The sequence below is a fragment of the Halichoerus grypus genome, chromosome 13 (assembly GCF_964656455.1).
Source record: "Halichoerus grypus chromosome 13, mHalGry1.hap1.1, whole genome shotgun sequence".
NCBI lineage: Eukaryota > Metazoa > Chordata > Mammalia > Carnivora > Phocidae > Halichoerus > Halichoerus grypus.
The window spans coordinates 19,020,646-19,043,542 of record NC_135724.1 but is presented as its reverse complement, the minus strand read 5'-3'; the positions used below and the strand labels follow the sequence as shown (position 1 = coordinate 19,043,542).

General features: G+C 38.1%; 1 long non-coding RNA gene across 1 annotated transcript in view; it reads left to right on the top strand.

Annotated features, from left to right (window-relative positions):
• The window catches only part of LOC144379771 (uncharacterized), a 296,472-nt gene that overhangs the window by 197,097 nt on the left and 76,478 nt on the right, over window positions 1-22,897 (top strand). Inside the window, exon 3 of the long non-coding RNA XR_013443146.1 lies at window positions 2,648-2,745. This is a non-coding gene — a long non-coding RNA (uncharacterized LOC144379771). The remainder of the gene's footprint in view (window positions 1-2,647; window positions 2,746-22,897) is intronic.

Sequence of the window (22,897 nt, the reverse complement as noted above, 5' to 3'; positions counted from 1 at the left end):
ATTTTCTCCCCCAAATTAGATTGTAGAGCTTCTTTACAACTATTTTTTGGGGGGGATTTTGATTGGGGTTGTTTTGTACTTTCATGTTAGTATGGGGAGAATTGATCTCTTTATAATATTGTGTCTTATAGTCAAGGCTCAGAGAGTGACTACTCCCTCACTCAGGCCGTTTTCAAGTTCCTGCAATAAGTGCTTATATTTCTCTTCATATAGCTCTGCATACTTCTTGTTAGATTTATTTTCAGGTATTTTAAAGTTCTATTGTGATAATAAATTATATATTGTTTTTCCATTGCACATAAACATTGCTTATTGCTTATGGACCTTTCATTATATTTGGGGAGGGACTTCAAATAGTTTCACAGTTGATTCTTTCTAAATTTTTGATAGACATTCGAATATAATGACAATTATTAGTTTTCATAGTTTTCCTCCTGACATGTCCAGGTATGCAGCAATTTTTTTGATGTATCTTATTAGTTTTTTATTTTTCTATTTCCTTGGATAAGCCAAGGTTCTTTGGCTTCCAGATTCTGTTATTTTAAGCAGAAACATTCACTCACAGGCTGGACCCGAGGCCAGAACAAGGCTGAGGTGAGTGAAGCAGTTTCCTCAGAAGCCAAATTTAGGGTGGTGCTAAAAATCTCAGTAGTTGAGATAAATAACACTTTCATGCAATTTTTAAGAAAATATATATTTTTTTAAATCCATGATGGACAAAATACCAAAAATTTATATAAAGTTAGGATCAGTATGGAGAAGCAGGCTCTAGAAAAGCCAGGAGCCAGGCAAATGTGGAAACCACAGTAGCAGCTTCCAATGACAGCTTTATATTGGCTGCCAATGGGATGGATAAACTTCGAGAAAGAGACTGGAATCCTTGACCGGGGGAAAGTAGGGAACTTCCATTGACTGTCAAAGATGCCACATAATGGGGTGATTCTCCAAAAGGAAACAGGGGTACAGTTGCCAAATTCAACAATTGTCTACCATGTTACAGTCTCAGGATGCACTGTTCTTATGGACCCCATCTTCAGCTGAAACCACAGACCTTCACATGTTAGGGCCACACCTCCCTTGAGGTCATGTCCCAATGTGCCAGTCCTCCTTTACTTCCTGCTCTACTATCTACTCAGAGCTGCAACCCTCACATGGATAAAACGCTCACATAGCATAAAAGACATTGATAAAGAAACTTTGGTGGCTTCAAAGAGCACCGTCTGTTGGAAAGGGAATGGCAACCTACGTTCTGTTTTGAACAAACCCTGTGGGAAAGGCCAGAACCTCTTCCTTCCCAAATGGGTTGTTCTGCTTCAGGAGGAAAAGTATGTTTTGTCGCTCATTGTTTCTCAGGTCCATAGGCCTTGTTAGGATGGTGAGAATTCTTCTCAAAAATATTGACTACTTAACCTTAATGTTTAGTCATGTGATTATCTTCATTGGCATTTTAACGCACATTTAAGTGGATTACATTTACTATAATTATTGATAAGGTAGGTTTTACGTCTACCATCTTTCTATTTGTTTTCTTTTTTTATTGTTATGTTAATCCCCATACATTACATCATTAGTTTTAGATATAATGTTCCATGATTCATTGTTTGTGCATAACACCCAGTGCTCCATGTAGAATGTGCCCTCCTCAATACCCATCACCAGGCCAACCCATCCTCCCAACCCCCTCCCCTCTAGAACCCTCAGTTTGTTTTTCAGAGTCCATCGTCTCTCATGGTTCTTCTCCCCCTCCGATTTCCCCCCCTTCATTCTTCCCCTCCTGCTACATTCTTCTTCTTCTTTTTTTCTTTCTTAACATATATTGCATTATTTGTTTCAGAGGTACAGATCTGAGATTCAACAGTCTTGCACAATTCACAGCGCTTACCAGAACACATACCCTCCCCAGTGTCCATCACCCAGTCACCCCATCCCTCCCACCCCACCCCCCACTCCAGCAACCCTCAGTTTGTTTCCTGAGATTAAGAATTCTTCATATCAGTGAGGTCATATGATACATGTCTTTCTCTGTTTGACTTATTTCGCTCAGCATAATACCCTCCAGTTCCATCTATTTGTTTTCTATCTTTTCTGTTCATCTATTCCTTTATTACTGCCTTCTTTTGGTTAAATGGGTATTTTCAAGTGTACCATTTAATTACCTTGTTGTTTCTTTTGCTATATATTTTTTTACTTATTTTCTTAGTGGATGTCCTGGAGATTACAATTAACATTTTAACTTAATATAGGTTGGATTAATACTTTTTTTCAATAGTATGTAAAATTTTGCTCAGGGTTCCAGTGTGATTCCCATTAAGGATCCCTTGTTTCTGATGAATTGCTTTTCTCATGCTTCTTTCAAGATATTTTCTTTGTCTTTGTCTGTTAACAGTTTGATTGTGAGCTGTGTAGGTGTGACTCTTTGGATTTATCCTACTTTACATTTGTTGGGTTCCTCAAATGTGTAGATTAATGTGTTTCTTCCAACTGGGAATTTTGGGGCAATTATTTTTTCAAATATAATTTTTTGCCCTTTTTTTTTTTGTCCTTCTAAGACTCCCCAATGTGTATGTTGGTATGCTAGCTGATAGCCCACAGGTCTCTGAGATTCTGTTTATTGTTGTTCATTCTTTTTTTTTTTTCTGTTCCTTAGACCGAAGAATCTCCATTGCCTCATCATTGGGTTTGTTGGCTGTGTCATCTGCCAGTTCAGTTCTGCTACTGAGCCCTTCAATGAAGTTTCTGCTTCAGGTATTGTGCTTTTCCACTCTGTGATTTCATTTTGGGTCTTCTTTTATAGTTTCTCACTGTTCATAGCCTCTGCTTGGTGAGACCTCATGATCATACTCATCCTTTTCTTTAGACACGGTCTCCTTAGTTCTTTGAACATATTTATAATATCTGATTTAAACTCTTTGATAAGTTCCAACAGCTGGGTTTCCTCAGGGAACTTACCCACACATGTCTATTGACTATATTTTTTCCTGTGTAAGGGTCACACTTTCTTATTTTTGTGTGTCTTGTGGGTTTTTTTGTTGTTGTTGGGAAATGGACACTTTAAGTAATTTAAAGTAGGTCTTCTGAAAATCCACCCCCCATCTCCTCCCCCTGAACCCCACCCCAGGTGTATTGTTGTTGTTGTAACTGCTCTTGGTTTTTAGTCCGTTTCCTGGACTAATTCTGTCAAGTCTGTATTCTTTTTTATGTGGGGCCACTGAATTCACTGCTAGAGATTTAGTGGTCAGCTAATGATTAGTTAGTTTAGTGGTCAGCTAAAGATGAGACAGAATTTTTTTAAAATGTCTTCAGCCAAGAATTCCCCCTGCCTTTGCCAATGGATTCTGTGTGTTGGGGCACACCTTCAGTACTCTGACAGTTTACAACTCTGCCTTAGCCTTCACTTCCTGCTTGTGTAGAGCATCAAGATTAGCCCAAAAGGAGAGATTAAAGTCCTCTCAAGTCTTTCTTGAGCATTTGCACAGCCCTGCACCTATGTGGGGCTTTCTAGATTCTCAGGAATATATTGGAAATTTTCAAGGTTCTGTAAGAACATCTTATTCCCCATATTTTCCTTTCATATTTTTTTTGGTCAGCCTCTTATTTTCCCCAGCTGTTATGTGCCTGAGGCAGCTGCTTGTTTTTGACAAATACCCTAGGGACAGAGTTGTTCTCACTAAGGGAGATCAGAATTAGGTCAAATACAGACAAGCCCTCAGAACAGGGTTTTTCTAGGGAGCTGCCAGACCAAGTAGTGACAAATATTGGGGGATGAGCTTTTTGGGAAGCTCCAAACTCATTCTGCCCACCTTCAGTGACTACTAAGGTGCTGGCTGTTACAGCCATAATAGTTGGTCATTCTCAAGTCTACCTTGGATCTGGATAGAAGGGGATGGGAGTAGGGCAAGTTAAAACATCACAAAATGCAGTTTGTGCTAAGCAGAGTAAGGTCCCTCACAAAAAGTTCGTGTTCCAATTCCTGAATCTTGTGAATATGTTACCTTATATGGCAAAAGGGACTTTGCAGATGGGATTAAGATAATGGACCCTGAGATGGGGAGATTATCCTGGGTTATCTAGTTGGTCCCAATCTAATTACATGAGTTCTTAATAGCAAAGAATTTTTCCCACCTGTCATCAGAGGGAGATAGGACCATGAAAGGAGGATCAGAAAGACGCAGTGTGGCTGGTTTTAAAGAAAGAATGGGGGCCATGAGCCAAGGAATGTGGGTTGGAAAAAGCAAAGAAACAGGTACTCCTTTAGAGCCTCCAGAAAGGAATGCAGCCCCATTGACACCTTTGATTTTAGCCCACTGAGACCTGTATCAGCCTTCTAACCTACAAAAGTGTAAAATAATAAATTTTTGTTGTTTTAAGCCTCTAAATTTATGGTAATTTGTTACATCAGCATAGAAAAACAAATGTACTGTTATTACTGAGATTCAGCCATTTAAAAAAAATTAACACTCCTCAATGTTGTAAGCATTTGGTCAATATCCAGATTTCTGAAAAAGTTGATTTTGACAGTTTTTTTCCAGTGTTTTCATTGCCTTTATAAAGGGGTGGATTTTTAGACGTCTTTACTCTGCCATTCTGGAAGAGCTTTCCCCCATTTCCTTCTGGCATCTGGTATTGCAAATGAAAATCAGATTTTTGTTGTGCTGTGGATATGGTTTTTTTTTTTTCTTTTGGGAAGCTTTTTAGACTTTCTCTTGACTGTTCTGAATTCACTACATTGTGACTAGATTTGCAAGTTTTGTTTGCTTTTAATTCATTCTGCTAAACATTTGGTAGAGACTTTCAATTTAAGAACTCAAATCTTTCTTACATTCTGGAAAGTTATCTTTTTTATTTACTTAATAATGTTCTTTTCATTCTTGCTCATCTCTCTTTCTGGATTTCCTACTAGATAAATGTTAAACTTCTAATATGTAGAAGATATATTATGTATGTCTCTTAATTATTCTTTCTGTCCTTTATTTTTTCCCTCTTGTACTATATTTAGGGAAATCTTCATTCAATTTTCTAACTCTCTCATTAATTCTTCAGCAGTATACCTTGTTCTGTTTTGCCCATGAATTGAATTTAAATTTCAACAATCAAGTTTTTAATTCCCATGATATCTAGATGATTCTTTCTTATAGACACAATACTTTTTTTGCCATTCTGAAGATAATACATATAAAAGTCCAGTACTGGAGCACTGGGTGGCTCGGGCATTAAGCATCTGTCTTTGGCTCAGGTCATGATCCTGGGGTCCTGGGATTGAGCCCTGCATTGAGCTCCCTGCTCGGCGGGAAGCCTGCTTCTCCCTCTCCCACTCCCCTGCTTGTGTTCCTGCTCTTGCTGTCTCTCTCTCTGTCAAATAAGTAAATAAAATCTTAAAAAATAAAAATAAAAAAGAAATAAAAAATAAAAGTCAAGGACTGGTTCTTTTCTTAATTTTATTTTCTCCATTATAAATTCTTTTTTAAAATTTTTATTAATTTATTTATTTTAGAGAGAGAGAGCATGCATGAGCAGGGGGAGGGGCAGAGGGAGAGGAGAGAGAATCTCAAGCAGACTCCCAGCTGAGTGTGGGGCCCAATGTGGGGCTCGATCCCACGACCCTGAGATTGCCTGAACCAAAATCAAGAGTCGGATGCTTAACCGACTGAACCACCCAGGTGCCCCCATTGTAAATTCTTCTATGCATTGTGTTTAGTGTATCTTTCTTTGTGTTACCTTTCCCAAATGTTTGGTGATTTTTAGATGTGTGTTCCTTTAAGCAGCCTTTGTAGGAATGGGCTAGGATTCTTTGTACTACTGCTTGTTTAAAGTGACATCAAGATAGGAAGCCTGAGTTAAAGGAGGATGGATATAGCAGGTCTTCCTGTGCTTTGCCACTCACATGGGACACTGCCCTCATTCTCTAACACAAGCTGCCACATTCACTGATCTTGCCTCAAGGCAGATTTCCATGTTACTGCTATGTACAAATGCTGCAAAGGGGTAAAAGGTGGAAGACAGCTGTATTTCACTCATGCTTCCTGATACAGTATTATCTGATACATAATAATTTATAACTCTTATTCCTGCTATGTAAATTATAATTGCTACCAATATAAAGTTACCCTCTTATTTCTATTAGTTGACTGTTCTACTTTATCTAATACCGACATTTCTCTGTGACTTCCTTTTTCTTAGCCTTTGCTTGATATATCTCAACTTTCCTTTAATTTTCAAAGTTTCCAAGGTACCTTCCTTTGTATGTGTCTTTGGTGGAGAGAATATCATTGAGGGTTTTTTTTTATATTACAGTATGAATATTATGTCTTTAATAAGGAAATTCAATCCAGGTCCAACATTTCCAAGTGTTGACTTTATTTGTATGTTTGCCACTGTAAGAATGTCTGTCTTTGAGGGCACTCAACAAATATATGTTAAATGCATGAACAATTTATGATATTCAGGTTTCACGGCTTTCTCTCTTTCAGTATAAACATTTAAAAATTTCCTCTTATCTTCTGTAGACATCTTGTTTATAATTTTACTAGTAGTTAATTGTGGGTTTTAAAAAATATTCTATTTATGTGTATGTTCCCAAGCTTTATTAGGCATTTGTTTATACTGTAATCACAATCCTGAAATATCTGCATGGTTTTCAACTCCATAGCAGACTATGAACAATAACTAGCAGTCTGCATCTGAAAGGTAGAGAGTAAACAGAAGAATCTGCTGGATACAGCAGCAAAAAGCCAGGACCAGACATCTTGTGTTTTAACAATGCAACTGAAGTTTATAAAACTAACTCCTATATCAAGAATAATCCATATAGTGTGTTAACAATAAAGGAATTACTTATACTTCACAGAAAGATCACTTCTAAAATAAGTTAAATTTCAGAGAAATGTTTGAGAAATTAATTGTGTAAGATTCAATGAGCTAATGCATTCATTATGTAGAAATGCCTCCAATGTCCTAATTATATTGTATCAGCTACCTGTTTGGGTATTTTTATTAATTTCATGTGTACAGAATCTTATTTTAAACTGACTTGATTTGGGCTCTGTTATTTATCTTTAAACTCCATCTTTTGCATGTATAAAAAATTGGAGGATGTTAATACCTAATAGGGTACTAATATGGATTATGTTGAAAATTGAATGAAATAATCCATGTAGAGGCATTTGGCACAAAGCCTGGCATCCATTACCCCCACCACTTACTAGGTATGTGACCTTGGGAAAGTTCCTTAACCTTTCAATGCCTAGATTTATCATCCCTAATATGGGGATTATAGTAGTTTTTACCACACAGATTTACCATAAAGAGCTTAGAGCAGAGCCTGGTACATCTTAAGTTCTCAGTCATTGCAAGCTATTATTAGTATCTGAATACAGTGAGGGCTACAACATACATGCTCTAGCAGCAACAATGAGAGAGGAGAGTATTCTTTATGCACACCGATCAAGGAAGCAATAGTTGTGATATGGTCCAAAGAGTAGAGATGGGCTTGAGTCAGAAGGCTGGGGTCCAAGTCCAGGTCCACTGCTTGGCTATGGAATCTTCCCAAACTCTGGGTATCTACTTTTGTATCACAGGGAAAAATACCTAATACGCATTTGATATGGGAATTATAAGATTTGTCATGTGTATGAATGTTCTGTAATGTAATATCAAAACTGCACCATAGTATCAGTTACTATCAATAATTGCAGTATCAGTACTATTTAGCGGGGACTGTTTATAACCTCATTGACACCTCCTATTAACGTAGCTAGCCCCATGAACATTCAGAAAAGGATTATATATCCTTGCCCACATAACCACCTTCTGGTTTACTTCCCCATTCCTTGGATGTATGTGTCATTAGTAAATCTGGGTACAATTACCATAAGGAGTAGAACAGAGATAATATTTTGTGAATTATAAACAAATTTCTAACTCTCCATTTTGGCAGAACAACTCTGGCCCACCCACTATAGCTGTCAGGGTGATTTATGATGTTCTTTACCAAGTTGACAGCCAGTGGAAGAGAAACTCCATGTGAGAAAAAATTCCTTATATTTATTCTACCTAGTTTAATACCTGATGAACCATGTTATAAGAACAATTCTTAAAATAGCCTTGAGGAGAGCATCTCTACATTTCCCAACACATACAATACATCATAGAAATTCTCAGAGAATGTAAGGTGAATGGTAGTAGTCTTGCTGTGAACTTGACTGGTTTACAAAACAGGCCTTGATTAGAGACTTAGCAATAAAAACAGCAGGCTTTAAATTCTAACTGGCACAGTTCTTCTTGGTTTTGATCATTTCATCCTAACAATAAGTCATCATAGGCAATACTATTATCAGTATATACAATAATAAATAAGAAGGGAGGACCAATGCTTGGAAGACAAAGCATGATTACCTTCAAAGCCACTTAATTTGGAGAGAGAAGAGGGGACAGAGTCCATCCTAAGTAGGGTTGTCTCTGCTTCAGGTCTTTCCTGAAACCTTGTCTGAGGACTATAGGCCGTGGTAATCTTCTCCTTCATCTATACAATTCATATGACACCCATTATATTGACTTACTTTGTAGTGCTCTCCAAGAATATGTGATTTGTGTACCTTTTCTTCTCAACCACATGGTGTCTTCAACCTCTCCCATTTCCTTTGGCCTCTTCCTCCCAGTTTATAAACACAAAATTCTCTTCATATAACAAACCAACCAAACAAAACCATTCCCTTACCTTTGTGTCTCCTTACCTGGCTGAGTTTCCCATGATCTAAAAGAGTAGGTAGCACTCATTGGTACTAGTTGGCACTCTATTCTCTTGGCTTTGAGGGCACTACTCTCTCTTGCTTCTATTCAATGCTCTTTCCTGCTTCTTCTTTTTTTTTTAAAGATTTTATTTACTTATTTGAGAGAGAGAATGAGATAGAGAGAGAACATGAGAGGGGGGAAGGTCAGAGGGAGAAGCAGACTCCCCGCTGAGCAGGGAGCCCGATGCAGGACTTGATCCCGGGATTCCAGGATCATGACCTGAGCCGAAGGCAGTTGCCCAACCAACTGAGCCACCCAGGCGCCCCTCTTTCCTGCTTCTGTTGAAACTATCTTTTCAACCTCCTTCACTGGCTCCTCTCTCCCTGTCTTCTCCTTACACTTTGATATTCCCCAGTGCTTGTCTATTCTTAACAGTCCCTGGGATTCTTCATTTACTCCAATATCTTAAATATGCCAACAGGTCTCAAGCACATATTTCTAGTGAGATAACCTTTCTTAAGTCTAGAATCATGTTTCTGATTGCTTATTGTATACCTCAAATGTATCAACAACGGAACTGATTTTCTCCCCAAAACATTTTCCTTTACTCACCCTCTTCATTAGGGAAACTCTGGGAATCATACTCGCTTCCTTCCTCTCCTTTATTTCTATGGCCTTGTCTATTCACTTCTAAATATCCCTTGAACATATCCAATTATTTCCATTCCGTTTCTCATGACCTCATTATTGTTCTCATTATCCTCCCCCTGATGTCCAGAACCCTCTTCATTATATCTCTTATCATCATTTTCGCCCACCTCTGATGTTATCCTCACCCATCACACATGTCATCTGGGTAGACTTTAAAAACAAAATGATGCTAAATGAAAGGCAAAAATCCCTCATTGTGTCCTTCTCTTGTTAAATGTCCTTGAATAGTACTCCACTGATTTCAAAGCAAAGTTTCAGTTCTTTGGGCAAAGTCAAAGCACTTTTCAATACGACTCTCTTTTGCCTTTCCCAGTCTAATCTGCATTATGCACCCCCCCATGGTACCTTTGGTTTCTATTCATGCCGTTTCTTGCCTACATGCTTTTGTACATGAACCTGGAGTCCCCTCCTCCCATTGTTCTGCCTGGCAATCTCCAGATTCTCCTTCAAAACTGCATCAGAGCACTATTGCTTCTGGGAAAACCACCCTAACCTCCAGTAGTGTAAGACACTGTGTCCTCCAAACCACTTCCACATATCTTTATTAGAGCCCTTCTGACAATGTACTATAACTAATTATTATTCCCATGTCTGTCTTCCTTGCTCATCTGTGAACCTCCAGAGACTAGAAATGTCTCATTCATCTTTACATCCCTATTGCCTAGCATAGATTCTGGCACACAGAAGGAACTCGATAAATATTTGTGGAATAAACAAAAGACTAAATAAATGAAGCCCCTTCCTTTATGAAAGTATGGTGCATGAAGCCATCATTATGTTTTTTGGTATCTATAAAGTACACGGCACTAATGAGTAGACGCGCTGTTTGGCTCATTTTATTACAATCCCTTTGACACTTCTGTTAGAGAACACTGGCTCCAGGGCAAGTGTGAGGGTTCAGTATTTTTAGCTTCTAATGACCTCAGATTTGTTCCGTATGCTTCCCAGTTCCAATCATGTGTATGTGTTAGCCATGGAGATTGGCCGCGTGCACACACTTTCAAGGAATTACCTCAAGGAAACATTTGAGCAGCAATCATCAGTAGGAAGTGAGAGCCTTTAACATGTTGCTGCTGGGAAAAATGTAGGATTCCTCATTATTGGGCACTTCTCTTTGAACAATCTTTCCCAATGTTTCCCATTTCCTGTGGTTGAGCCTTAGAAAACGTCTTTGGTCCTTTTGGGGCTATATAGGTCATCATTAGGTCATCATGAGATCAAACAACAGGTTATTAAGCAGAAAGGCAGGTGCATTGTGTTAATAACCCAATCAATTTTACTATCCATCTGCATTCCTGACTCATGTAGATGACTTAAGAGTGCCTATGGCTTTCTTTAACACTCACATCCCTATTTTGATGAGTGAAAAGTCACCCAATAACTTCATATTCTGGAGACTTATTCAAAGGATGATGTCTTCATGGATAATGATGGACTTGATTTATTCCATTACCGATTGCTGGCTAATGTTTGCAAAGAAGTTTGGATGAAATTGGTCATTTCAGCATCTAGTTACACAGTGTCCTATGGTTTCACATGCTGTAGTCTTGTTTTTGGAGCTGTATATTAAGTTCCTTGATTAGAGAGTCCACATATCCAGATATATCTATATTCTCCACGTGGCTGAGTATATATATATATATATATATATTTATATATATATGTATTTATATATTTATATATATATAAAGTTACAGAGTCTTAGAATGATAGGGTTGGATGAAAATTCATTTTCTTTATGTTTTCCTCAAAGTTTGACATAAATATTTTATGAAATGTCTAAAATAATGTCCAAAATAAAAATAGCCATTTTCATTCAAGGCTGATTATAATTACAAAAGTTTTTCCCAAAACTATATAAATTATTGCTCTGATTAAATATATGTCTCACTTTTTAATTCAGTGATTGCATGGTAGAATGATGTAAAGAGAACTAAAGCTGAGAGGGGGGTAAGCTATATCCAGTGCAGTCTAATTTAAGTTGATCTTTATCTGATTTGGCTTCTCTGGGGGCTACTTGGAAATAGCTGTACCAGAGGCATTCACTAGCGTCCCACAGATGTTAATAATAGAGGCTTTCTGTAGACTTTAAAATAAAGACGATGTCTCTACAGTGCAATGACAACCAATTAGAAGATGAACATTTGGTCCATGAGTTGATGATTTTAATGTCATGCATCATGCTTGACTGATTAAACACCTTCCCTCTGCCCTGAATTAACCAATTTATTGTCCTAGGAGGTAATGTTGTAAAAAGCTGCTATCTGCATAGAACTGTGGACCCACTACCCTCAATTATGTACAATCAGAAAGAACTGTTTATTTCAAAAGGGTCTTTTAAGAAATAATAGCTTTTTTGAAATGAAACTCAAATGCCATAAAATTTACCCTTTTAAGGTATGTAATTCATTATTTTTTGTATATTTAATATGATACCATATTAAATATATAATATATATTAAACAGTTATCATCACTGTCTAATTTCAAAATGTGTTCAGTACCCTACCTCCCCACCACCATTAATGTACTTTCTGTTTCTGTGGATTTGTCTATTCTGAGTATTTCAAATACATGGAATTGAAACATTCAATATATGACAGACTTCCTTCACTTAGCATGATACATTCAGAGTCCATCCATGTTGTAGCAGGTATCAATTCCATTTTATTGGTAAGTAATATTACATTATAGAGATCTATAGCATTTTGTTTATCCACTCACAATTGACACACATTTGGGTTGTTTCCAATTTTTGGCTATTATGAATAATGTTACTGTGAGTATTCACGTACAGGTTTTTGTGTGGACATAGTTTTCAGTTCTCTTGGGTATATACTTAGGAGTGGAATTGCTGGAGCATATGGTAATTCGATGTTTAACATTTTAAGAAACTGCCAGGTTATTTTCCAAAGTGGCTGCACCATTTTACATGCCCACAGGCAGTGTGTGAGGGTTCCAATTTCCCCACATCCTCACCAACACTTATTATCTGTCTTTCTGATGGTAGACATTCTGGTAGGGTTGACGTGGTATCTTATTGTGATTCTGATGTGCATTTCCCTAATCAAGTGACTAATGATGTTGAGCATCTTTCCATCTGCTTCTTGGCCATTTGTATATCTTCTTTGGAGAAATATCTATTTAAATCCTTGGCCTATTTTTTAAAATTAGGTTTTTTGTTTTTTTTTTTTTTTACTATTGAGTGTTTATATATTCTGGATATAAGACTCTTACAAGTCATGATTTGCAACTCTTTCCCCATATTCTGTGTGCTGTCTTTTCACTTCCTAGATATGTGTCTTTTGAAGCAAAAATATTTTTAGTTTTTGCAAAGTTCAATTTATCTATTTTTGTTGTTGTTGCTTATGCTTTGGCTGTTGTACCTAAGACACTACTACTTGCTCCGGGGTCAGAAAGGATTGCTTCTATATTCTTTTCTGAGAATTCTACATGTAGGTAGAAGATTCATTTTTTAGTTTATTTTTGCATATAGTGTGAGGAAGGTTGAGAGGATTTTGTCAAGCACTCTCCCCTGATGTGTATCAGTTTAAAATGTGAACGCAGAAATCTGTCACTTTCCTGGAAGCCCACATTATAAAAGCAACTTCTGTGGCAAAGCTGACTTTATTGATTATTTCTTGAGTAGAATTCTGTTCAAGATGATGGAGGGCTAAAATTGGGCTAAATGAAACTTATAGAATTTGGGGGAGGACTATGAACCAATTTTAAGGACTTTTATAAAATTTCAAATGTGATTTTAAATTCTCAAAGCTGGACTGAGAACTTGAAGAAATTACTCTGGATGTTTTTCCAAACATTTTTAACTTGGTTCAAACCGATTATTTAATATTGAATTGTATTTTCACATGATTTATTCCATATGGGTTTGATCAATTTACATGGAATTCTTCAAAACTCTGTCTAAACCACATTGTTGTTATCAAAGAAACTTGATGAGTGTCTTCTAAAACCCTCTCAAAAACACCACAAAATCATGGTAGCAACTCCAGGTTCTAAGTTGAAATCCTTCCACTTCGGTATAAGAACCATCAGCTTTGAATGTGTCTAGATACAAAAACCCATTTTCCCATTTTGAGGAGAAAATCCTTTTTCAGACACTCTTCCTTCAAGGTAAATTTGCTATAACATATTTGGGCTTAGGACTAAAACCTTTGGTTTGTAAGTTGAAGTTTATCTTTTGCTCTTACTTTAACCGAATATAAGTTGAAAAGAGTCTTGAATCTGGTTGTCTTGAGGTACTGCAAAGGAGAAACCACTGAGAATAAGAGCATTGCAATAATCACACATCACAGATGCTGCCTGCTGCCATTGTTCTTTCATTCAAGGAGCATAATTATTTGAAATGATATTTGTAGATCATATACCTGGTACATCATAAGTTCCCCCAGAAATGTTGATTCCTCTTTTCTTTAAACACTCTTAAGGCATGGAGAGAATGAATGTCTTAAAATGGTTTTCATTTGTAATCACTTTGGAAAATTAGGTATGGGGAGGAAAACCTGTGAATAAAGGAGAATTTACAAATGCTCTTTCACTAAGCACGTGACCTAATGGTTATGTAGGGAGTGAACATCCTCTCAGCATTAATAAGCAAATATAAACCAATAAGAACACAGGTAAGGACTTTTTTCCCAACCAGAAGTGAGGGCTAGGGTTTATAGGGCAAGAGATTAAACAATTTGTATTCCAGGCAATATTGTTGTCACCACCAATTCTAATGAGCATTTTCTAATTTATGTCTTTAATGTATTTATTATGAATATATTACATAAGTGGAAGCCTGCCTCAGGACTGGAAATGCAGGAGACTTGGTTTTCAGACTCAGCCTTTTCACTAATTATTTGGTCAATTGGTTATAATCTTATTATTTTACAAATGTTTGAGAGAGTGGAAACTTGCTAATAAAATATAGTTCAGTGTTGAAAATTATGCCATGTCCTCTGTCTTAATATCTATGAGAACATTGAAAATTGGCCCAACAATGACTTAAGAGATAATTATGCAAAAAAAGCATATTATTTTTACTATAAATGTAGTTTACTTCAAAAACACAGAGACTGATCACAATCATTGCCCTAGGTAATAAGGCAAAGCAATTTGGCAGCAAATAGATGACAAGACTTATGATAAATATTTCCCGGAGTTGATAAATGGAAGCAAGGAACAAATAGGGTGGGATTTAAGTGAGTTAAGAAATGTTTTCTAATTCTTAAATTGATTTATTTGAAATACAAAACAGGGTCTCAAACCTTTTCATCTCAACCTAAAAATCTGGGGGGAGATTTTTTTTTTTCAGTTATGTGTTTTTATTTAAATTCTAGTTAGCTAACATATAGTGTAATATTGGTTTCAGGAGTAGAATTTAGTGATTCATCACTTACATATGACACCCAGTGCTCATCACAACAAGTACCCCCCTTAATACTCATCACCCATTTAGTCCATCCTCCACCCACCTCCCTTATGGTAACCTTCAATTTGTTCTCTTTAGTTAATAGTCTCTTATGATTTGCCTCCCTCTCTCTTTTTTTCCTTCCTTCCCCTATGTTCATCTGTTTTGTTTCTCAGATTCCACATATGAATGAAATCATATGGTATTTGTCTTTCTCTGACTGACTTATTTTGCTTAGCATAGTATACTCTACATGTCCATGACACTGAAAATGGTAAGATTTCATTCTTTTTTATGGCTGAGTAACATTGCATTGTATACATATACACATCTTCTTTATCCACTCATCAGTTGATGGACATTTGGGTTCTTCCCATAATTTGGCTGTTGTTGATAATGCTACTATAAACATTGGGGTGCATGTACCCTTTCAAGTCAGTATTTTTAGTATCTTTGGGGCAAATACCTAGTAGTGCAATTGCTGGGTCATAGGGTAGTTCTATTAACTTTTTGAGGAACCTCCATACTGTTTTCCAGAGTGGCTGTACCAGTTTGCACTCCCAGCAGCAGTGCAAGAGGGTTCCCCTTTATCCACATCCTTGCCAACATCTGTTGTTTCCTGTGTTGTTAATTTTACCCATTCCGACAGGTGTAGGTGGTATCTCACCGTAGTTTTGATTTGTATTTCCCTGATGATGTGTTTAAAAGGCAGTCATTAACTACTCACTGGGTGAGGGACACAAAGGAAAGAGAAGATACGATCTTTAATGTGAAGAGACACAATTTTTTGGAGCCCAAAATATATAGGAATAGTTTAAACACAAGTTTCAAAAAAATAAAAATTAATACAACATTTCCTAACATGGAATTACGAGAAAATAACTGATTCCAAATATTACCTACCTATTGCATGTGTCTTGTGAGGTCATACTTCTTTTAATGCCCCAAATCAGATTAGACTGAATTTCCAACGTACTTTACTGAAGGGTGTCTAGGATCACTGATCCATGTGTTTCTAAGTATCCCCAGGAAATGCTTTCAGTATTCTGGTTTTTTACTGTTTGGGTTTTTTAAATTAATTTATTTACTAACTAATTAATTAATTTTGGCCTTCTGCATTTTCCTTTAGCACAACCCATTGGAATGTGACAATATATTACATCACTATATAACCCCAAATTTAGGCTATTCAGGTTTCCAGAACACTATACCAGGACTTCAGCAGAACAATAAGGGTTGTGTTCAGGTTGTGTCTTGGCATGGACAGCGCCCCCACCATAACACCATAACACAAAATGGTGAAGGTATGCTTAAGGTCCAACCTGCAGCCTTTCATTATCTACTGAAAACTGAATGTTTGGAAAAGAATACATCCAAGTCTCCCAAGAATGAAACTAAATTCTTAGAAAAGAAACTTTTCACAAAGGATTATGATTTCTCGAGATGCAGTTTTGCCCACAAAACAAACAAAAACTATATTTTACTAAGATAATTCAGAATGACACCATTTAACCCACGGCACTCACCTCCTCCAACCCAAGGAGCCAAATTTCAGAGTTATAGAAGAAAGATAAAACCTTTCAAGTTTATGCCTGCCTTTCTGGAGTCTGGACAGAATCACTTGATGACTTCCATTGCTTTGGATCCTTATTAGCCAGGGAAAATGAACTTAGAGGAAATAAAGGGGAGAAGTATGACATGCAAGAAGCTGCCCCTGCAACATTCTCGTTAGGCTTCCTTGCCTCACGGCACCAGTCCCTCATCATCATAATCGTCACCATCATGATCATCACCCTTATCATCCTTGTGTTCAGGAGCAGCCGCAGCTCTCGATGACCATTTATGGGGTGCTGGATATGTGCTGGGCCCTGTGAAAGGTTATAGGGGCAGTGGACAACCAAGTGTTTGCAAATGGGTAGCAGAGAAAATGCTTCTCTCCCTCCATATTTGTCTTTGATGGCTAAGAATGAGGTACATTTTTGCCCATGCAGTTGGAAAAACAACCACGTGATCTACCTTATCATGCCCCTTAGCTACTGCAGGTTGTAGAGTCTCAGAGCTAGAAGAGACCTTAGCAATGACTGGATCCACTTTACAAATAAGGACACAAAGGTCCAGAGAAGTTTTGACTTATCTGAAGCCAGATAACTCAGTCATGAGAGAGCGGGGACTGGACCCCTGGATCTCCTGAGTTCAAGTTCAACAGACTTCCTGGTATATCAGCCTGTTTCTCTTGAATAATATCCCAGGGTACTCCAAAGCATCTTAGAATATACCTAATACTAAAGTTATATTAGTACTGCTGGTAGAAGTAGTAAATAGAAAATATTTCTGAAATGCTTAAAGGTGATCTAATTTTCTGGGATTCTAATTTGTTTTCATGATTTACATTTTAGAGTCTCAAATTTTATTATTAAATTATTGTATAACTATTAAGTGATATATAGTCTCATGATTGAATACAGTAATGGTGTTAGGTATGGAAAAGGTAGCATGGCCCCTCCAATAGCTTCATGACAGAGCCCCTGTGAATGCAGAGTCTACAAATGTAATTCATAATGTAACATGGTGTATGTGTACCCCCGTCATGATTTTCTTCTCATCATACAACATTGAATTTGAACACTTTTTTGTAGATTTTGGTATGAGTTCACAGGACTTGAACAAACAGACTAGTTCTAAATCTTTATAAGCACACATGACCTGTAATTCAATAAAGAAATATATAGGTTTTAGAGTTTAAGATTTGAGCTCATTTCCAAATTATTCAACCTCTCTGAATTGTAATATCCCCAACACTAAATGGTGATGATGATAGCTTTTTTAGATTATATCTGGATTGGGTACATATAAAGTGCCTGAGACATATAGGTTCTCATTAGATGGTAGCACTTCTGATATATTATTTCCCTATAGTTCCACTGCAAGGAAGCTCAGACTGAGAGAATTTGGGTTGTTCACTTAGTGCCTCTCCCAGGGCCAGGTCATAAAAGAGCTGGGACTGACCTGAGTTTGCCTTCTTAAATCTCAGGTAAATGTACTATTTTTTGAAACACCGTAATGGCTAGGGGAATGGGGTAGGAAGAGAAGGTAGTGGAAGTCTGTAGGCCTTCAACTTTGCAAAAATTCAATACCCCTTCTCCCCCATTCCTTTGTAATTCCAAGATAGAGTACATTGGAAATCTTTGGGTTCATCCAATATGTGTCTGTTTTTCCATATCATTCCATATTTCTGATAAGACTATAAGTAACTCATTCCAAGCTCAAACCACACACTCTGAGATCAGTGCCAAGAGGAATTTAGTTGGTTATTAGGGGACATGCTAACATCCTGCTAACATCCCATATCCTCTACCTTCCTACCTGCTTTCTGGCTGTCAGAATGTTCTTCTTTTGCACAAGGCATCCAAGAGCTGACAGGTTGGCAAGATAATCAATAGAAGAGACAGCAGATGATTATCAGGGGTGTAGAAGGCAAAGGTTATCACTATGTGTTTAACTTCTATTTAACTTTCATGGGACCTGTATGAAAAATGGTGAGTATGAAAAAATTTGCTGTGAAGTGCAGAACTAATTAATCTATTACCATATTCTATTCTAATACATTTGAACAAGGCACCTACTCCCTTTGTAAAAGCCATGCATCCAATTCTAGCAAGCTGTTTTCCCCCTTACAATGTGAAAAAAATTTTTTTCTAGTATGCTGAAAATTAAATTGGCCATGTGTACAAAAAAAAAAGACAATAAAGGCCTATGGCACTAAAAACTCATTAAGATTTTTTTTCAGTGGCAGTGCACAAAATATTATAAAATAATGTGAAATCCAAATATTCTTAAATAATCAAAAACTAAATGAGATGGAATAGACTCTTTCGGTACCAGAGTTATGTGTCTTCCAGAAATCCTCTGTTAAAGTTATATTTATAACCAGATTTGCTGGCATAAGTTGATCTAGGATATAGAGGATAATTTGTAGAATGTTCAGTCATAAGAAATATAAAACTATGTTATCTCTCGTGAAAGACTTATGACATTCAGAATATTGTCTTAAACAGTTAACTATCACTAGAGAGTCTTCAAAAGAACATTTTTCTTCTTTGGTGTCTCTAACTCAAGCGGTAAAAGCCCTAATGAGCCTCAGCCACAGTTATTTGGCTAGTTAAAATGCTTAGCTTGGTGAATGATTTGGGAGTGGTAATATGATTAGAAGCCAGCATTTTTTTTTTTCCTATTAACATTCAAAGTTTAGCATTAGGGTCATCGATCTGATTTATTAAATTCCCTGATGGTAAAACCCAAGGCAAATCTACCTGACATGCAGTATTGGCCTTATTCTTAGGCAGAGTCAATTTTTGCTACTATGAAATGATTTTAAGTTAAGATGTTATTCTTGCTAAAATAGAAGTGCCCCTCAGGCCTGTGAGTTTAAAAGTTTATCAGTTTCTAGCTAACATTGATCAGTTTTTGATTTGGGGGGATGTCTGAGGTCTAAGCGTGGAATGCAGAGAAGAAAGGTCTCTTTGGAGACTAAAGTGGACATCTGTTGTTCTGCATCCAGAATCCACCATTTACCTTCTGGTCACAGCCCCCCAGCCTCCCTTTTGAGGATTTGCCCTCTTCCATCGCCTGTGGTCCTGATGGAAGTGCCCAGCAGGATATCTCACCCTCCTCGGGTCCAGGATGGCCATAGGACACTAGCCAGGATAATAGGCTGTCTTGGAATTCAAATATTGAGACCATGACAATGATGATGGTGGTAACTGTGATAATAAGAATAATAAATGATTGGGGATTGATTCATCCCAGTGCTGGCATGCTGAAAAGACATGAGTTCCTGCCATTTAGATTCCTAGAGCTACTCATAGCTTTCCAAGGCCTATTTTCTCTACATACCTTTTGGTTTTAGTTGCTACCCTAAAGGTAGTTGTTGGAAGGGTGTCCTACTCTTCCAAGGATAGGATATCCTTCCAATAAATTGTTTTCATTAAAAGTAGCCACAGTTGTTTCTGCTGCTAGAAAGGGTAGCAGCAGGACATGCCAACCCAAAATATGCTGCTTTGGTATATTGATTATTTTGACCTGTAGGCACTTGAAATGAAAACCAGCAAATGCAGTGAGAGGCTTTCTCTGAACTCCCTTTATCTCCTTAAAGATAGATCCTCCAAAAGGAACTCAGTTGTCGCAATCCCTTCCCTAGGAGTTTCACGAACCAGGGAAGACTGACTCATTGCAGGAGAGGAGACTAGAAATGGACACCACACCCACACACACCTTCATCACAAACTATCATACCTCCCATCTATTCTTCTAAGGGCCCATCCATCCTCCCTAAAAATCATTCACTCCCCCACTAAGAGGCCTACATCTCCCCTCTTCTTTCCTTATTAAGGCTGTGTTTAAGTCTGAATTCTAAGCCACCTTGAAGTTACTTATTTTTCCCTGGGTATCTCCCATGTGTACATGAGGTGTACATATTAATAAACTTTTTCTCTTGTTAATCTGTCTTTTGTTATAGGGGCTTCAGCTTAGAACTCAGAAGGGTAGAAGGAAAATTATGCTTCCTCCCCCACACTAGCAACAAAGATTCCTAACCAGCACAGATATTCCTAAGGAGATGTAGAAAGTGAGGGTCCCTGGGAGCCTTGGAATAAGCTCTATCCAGAAAGGGGCACGGGCACACAACGAGGAGGCTAACGACAGACAAATACAACCTTCAGCTTTGTACAGACTAGTCCACTTTTGATAAAGGAAAGTGGCCCCCAAAACTTAGACTTCTGCTTTTCACAGAGTTCAGTGCCCTCTATAAATTCTAAAACCATTTGCAAAGTCTACCAGGGAAACTATATGTTTTCTCAGAGTCCTTGAAAGCCCCAGATAAAATGAGGTTCAGCCTTTGTTCAGAATTTCCCAACTATGGAAGTCTAGTGGCAGGAAGGGGATGGAACAAAAGACTTAATCTTCCCATTTCCGTGTTCTCCCAATGTCATCGGATTTGTACCTTCGCTGTCCTGTGGCCAGGAAGATGACCCAGCTAAAAACTTGTGAGTGTAGATCAGTAACTCCTGGACTTTCGATTTCACATGCCAGTAAACTTTTAAGAAAACATCAGACTGACTTAGGGTTGTTACTTTTTTGATATTAAAGTAGAAAAAAAATGACCAAATATTATTACCACTGATACTTAAAAAAAAAGATAAATTTAAAGACCAAAAAGCAGTGCATTTACACACACACAAAAGCAATTAGGTGAGTTTTAGGAAAAACCCAGTTTATATTGTCCTTATTTTCCTCAGTTGGCTGTGTGAAAAATAGGCCCTGGTCCAGAAATGGCAAATAGTGATAGGCTTCTGAGGAGCTCCTGGAGGAAGAGGTTAGACCCCTTGTGGAGAGTTGGAGGATCTACCCAGCTCTGGGGTTCTGCTTTCCAGGCTCACCTTTCTGGAGGCTGATCACAAATACACTCACTGCTGGGGCACCTGGGTGGCTCAGTCATTAAGCGTCTGCCTTTGGCTCAAGTCATGATCCCAGGGTCCTGGGATTGAGCCCCGCATAGGGTTCCCTGCTTCGCAGGAAGCCTGCTTCTCCCTTCCCCACTCCCCTTGCTTGTGTTCCCTCTCTCACTCTGTCTCTCTCTGTCAAATAAATAAATAAAATCTTAAAAAAAAAAAAAAAAACACTCACTGGGACAATGGCTGAGCCCAATTTTGTTCATGTATACATATAAACACACTGAGCTGATGAGGGCCTGAACTGGTTTTGTGTCGTTAACAGAAACCTCCATACCCAAAGGCAAAACCAAAAGCACGTTACAATACCCTGGGGCCCAGCTGGAGAGCCCTTGAGAACCTCTCTCACAATTCCCTCCCTTTCCCAGCCTCCTCCCAGACTCTGGTCTCATTTCTTTTTTATGCCTGAACTCCACCTCTCTGCTCTATATGGCCACTCAGGTGTTGACTCCCTGGCTCTACCCCCAGGGACCATGGCCCTACCTACCTACCCCTGGTAGACCTCTAGCCACGTCTGTCCCACCCTTGACTTCAATCTGAGTTCCAGGAACCTCTGCCCACATATAGTATCCCCAGGCCTGCCTTTTCCAGGAGGTATTTGATACAACTACTTTGATCCCTTTTGGGAGTGACAGATAGTGAGCTCAATATGACCATGTTATCACCATGCACTACCATGCACTGCTGTATGCTAGCGTAGATCAGCAAACCTTGAAATACGGCATATGGTCTCTGAATTCTTTTCTTAAGGTGGTCAGAAGGGAGAAAAATTGCTAGGCAGTAGGAGGTCAGACAAGTAAGAGAACAGGATGCACCAGCAGCTTTGCATGCAAGAGTAATGGCAGACTCATGCTGGTTGCGCACTGCTGTAGGTCAACCCAAGGAATCATGTACAAGTAGAAGAGAAGGGTCAACGGCAGCAGAAACTAGTATATATATATATATATTACTGAAAACCAATCCTCTTATCATCATTTGTTCAGGTTCATGGGTTGCCAATGTTAAATGTTAATGTTAAAGCAATTAGAATTAAATAGTCCATATTATCTTAAACATGTGCTATGATCTATATCAGCCATCTTAAAGTAAATTATTCTGCAGTAATAAATTATCCCCAAATCTCTGTGGCTGACAACAGCAGTGGTTTGCTTCTGCTCATGGTCCGTGTTTATCACAGGTTGGCCGTGGCTCTGCTCCACAGGTCCTCACTCCAGTGCTTGGACTCATGGAGCAGCCCCTACGTGGGATAGTACTGGCCTCGTGGCAGAGGGAAAGACAACATGGCAGAATCATATGATGCCTCTTAAAGCTCATGCTGAGAATGGATGTGAGACATTTTCACTCACATTTCACGGGCAGGTCACATGGCAAAACAATGTCAGTGAATAGGGAAGCAGAATCCTCCCACAGGAAGGGTCAATGAATGTTTTAGGTAATAATACAATATCCCCCGTGAGTACTCTATTTTACCTTTCTCATTAGATACCTCCTGAGAAGTACAAGTGCCAACAGTCTTTAAAAATCCTGTTTCTCTGGAA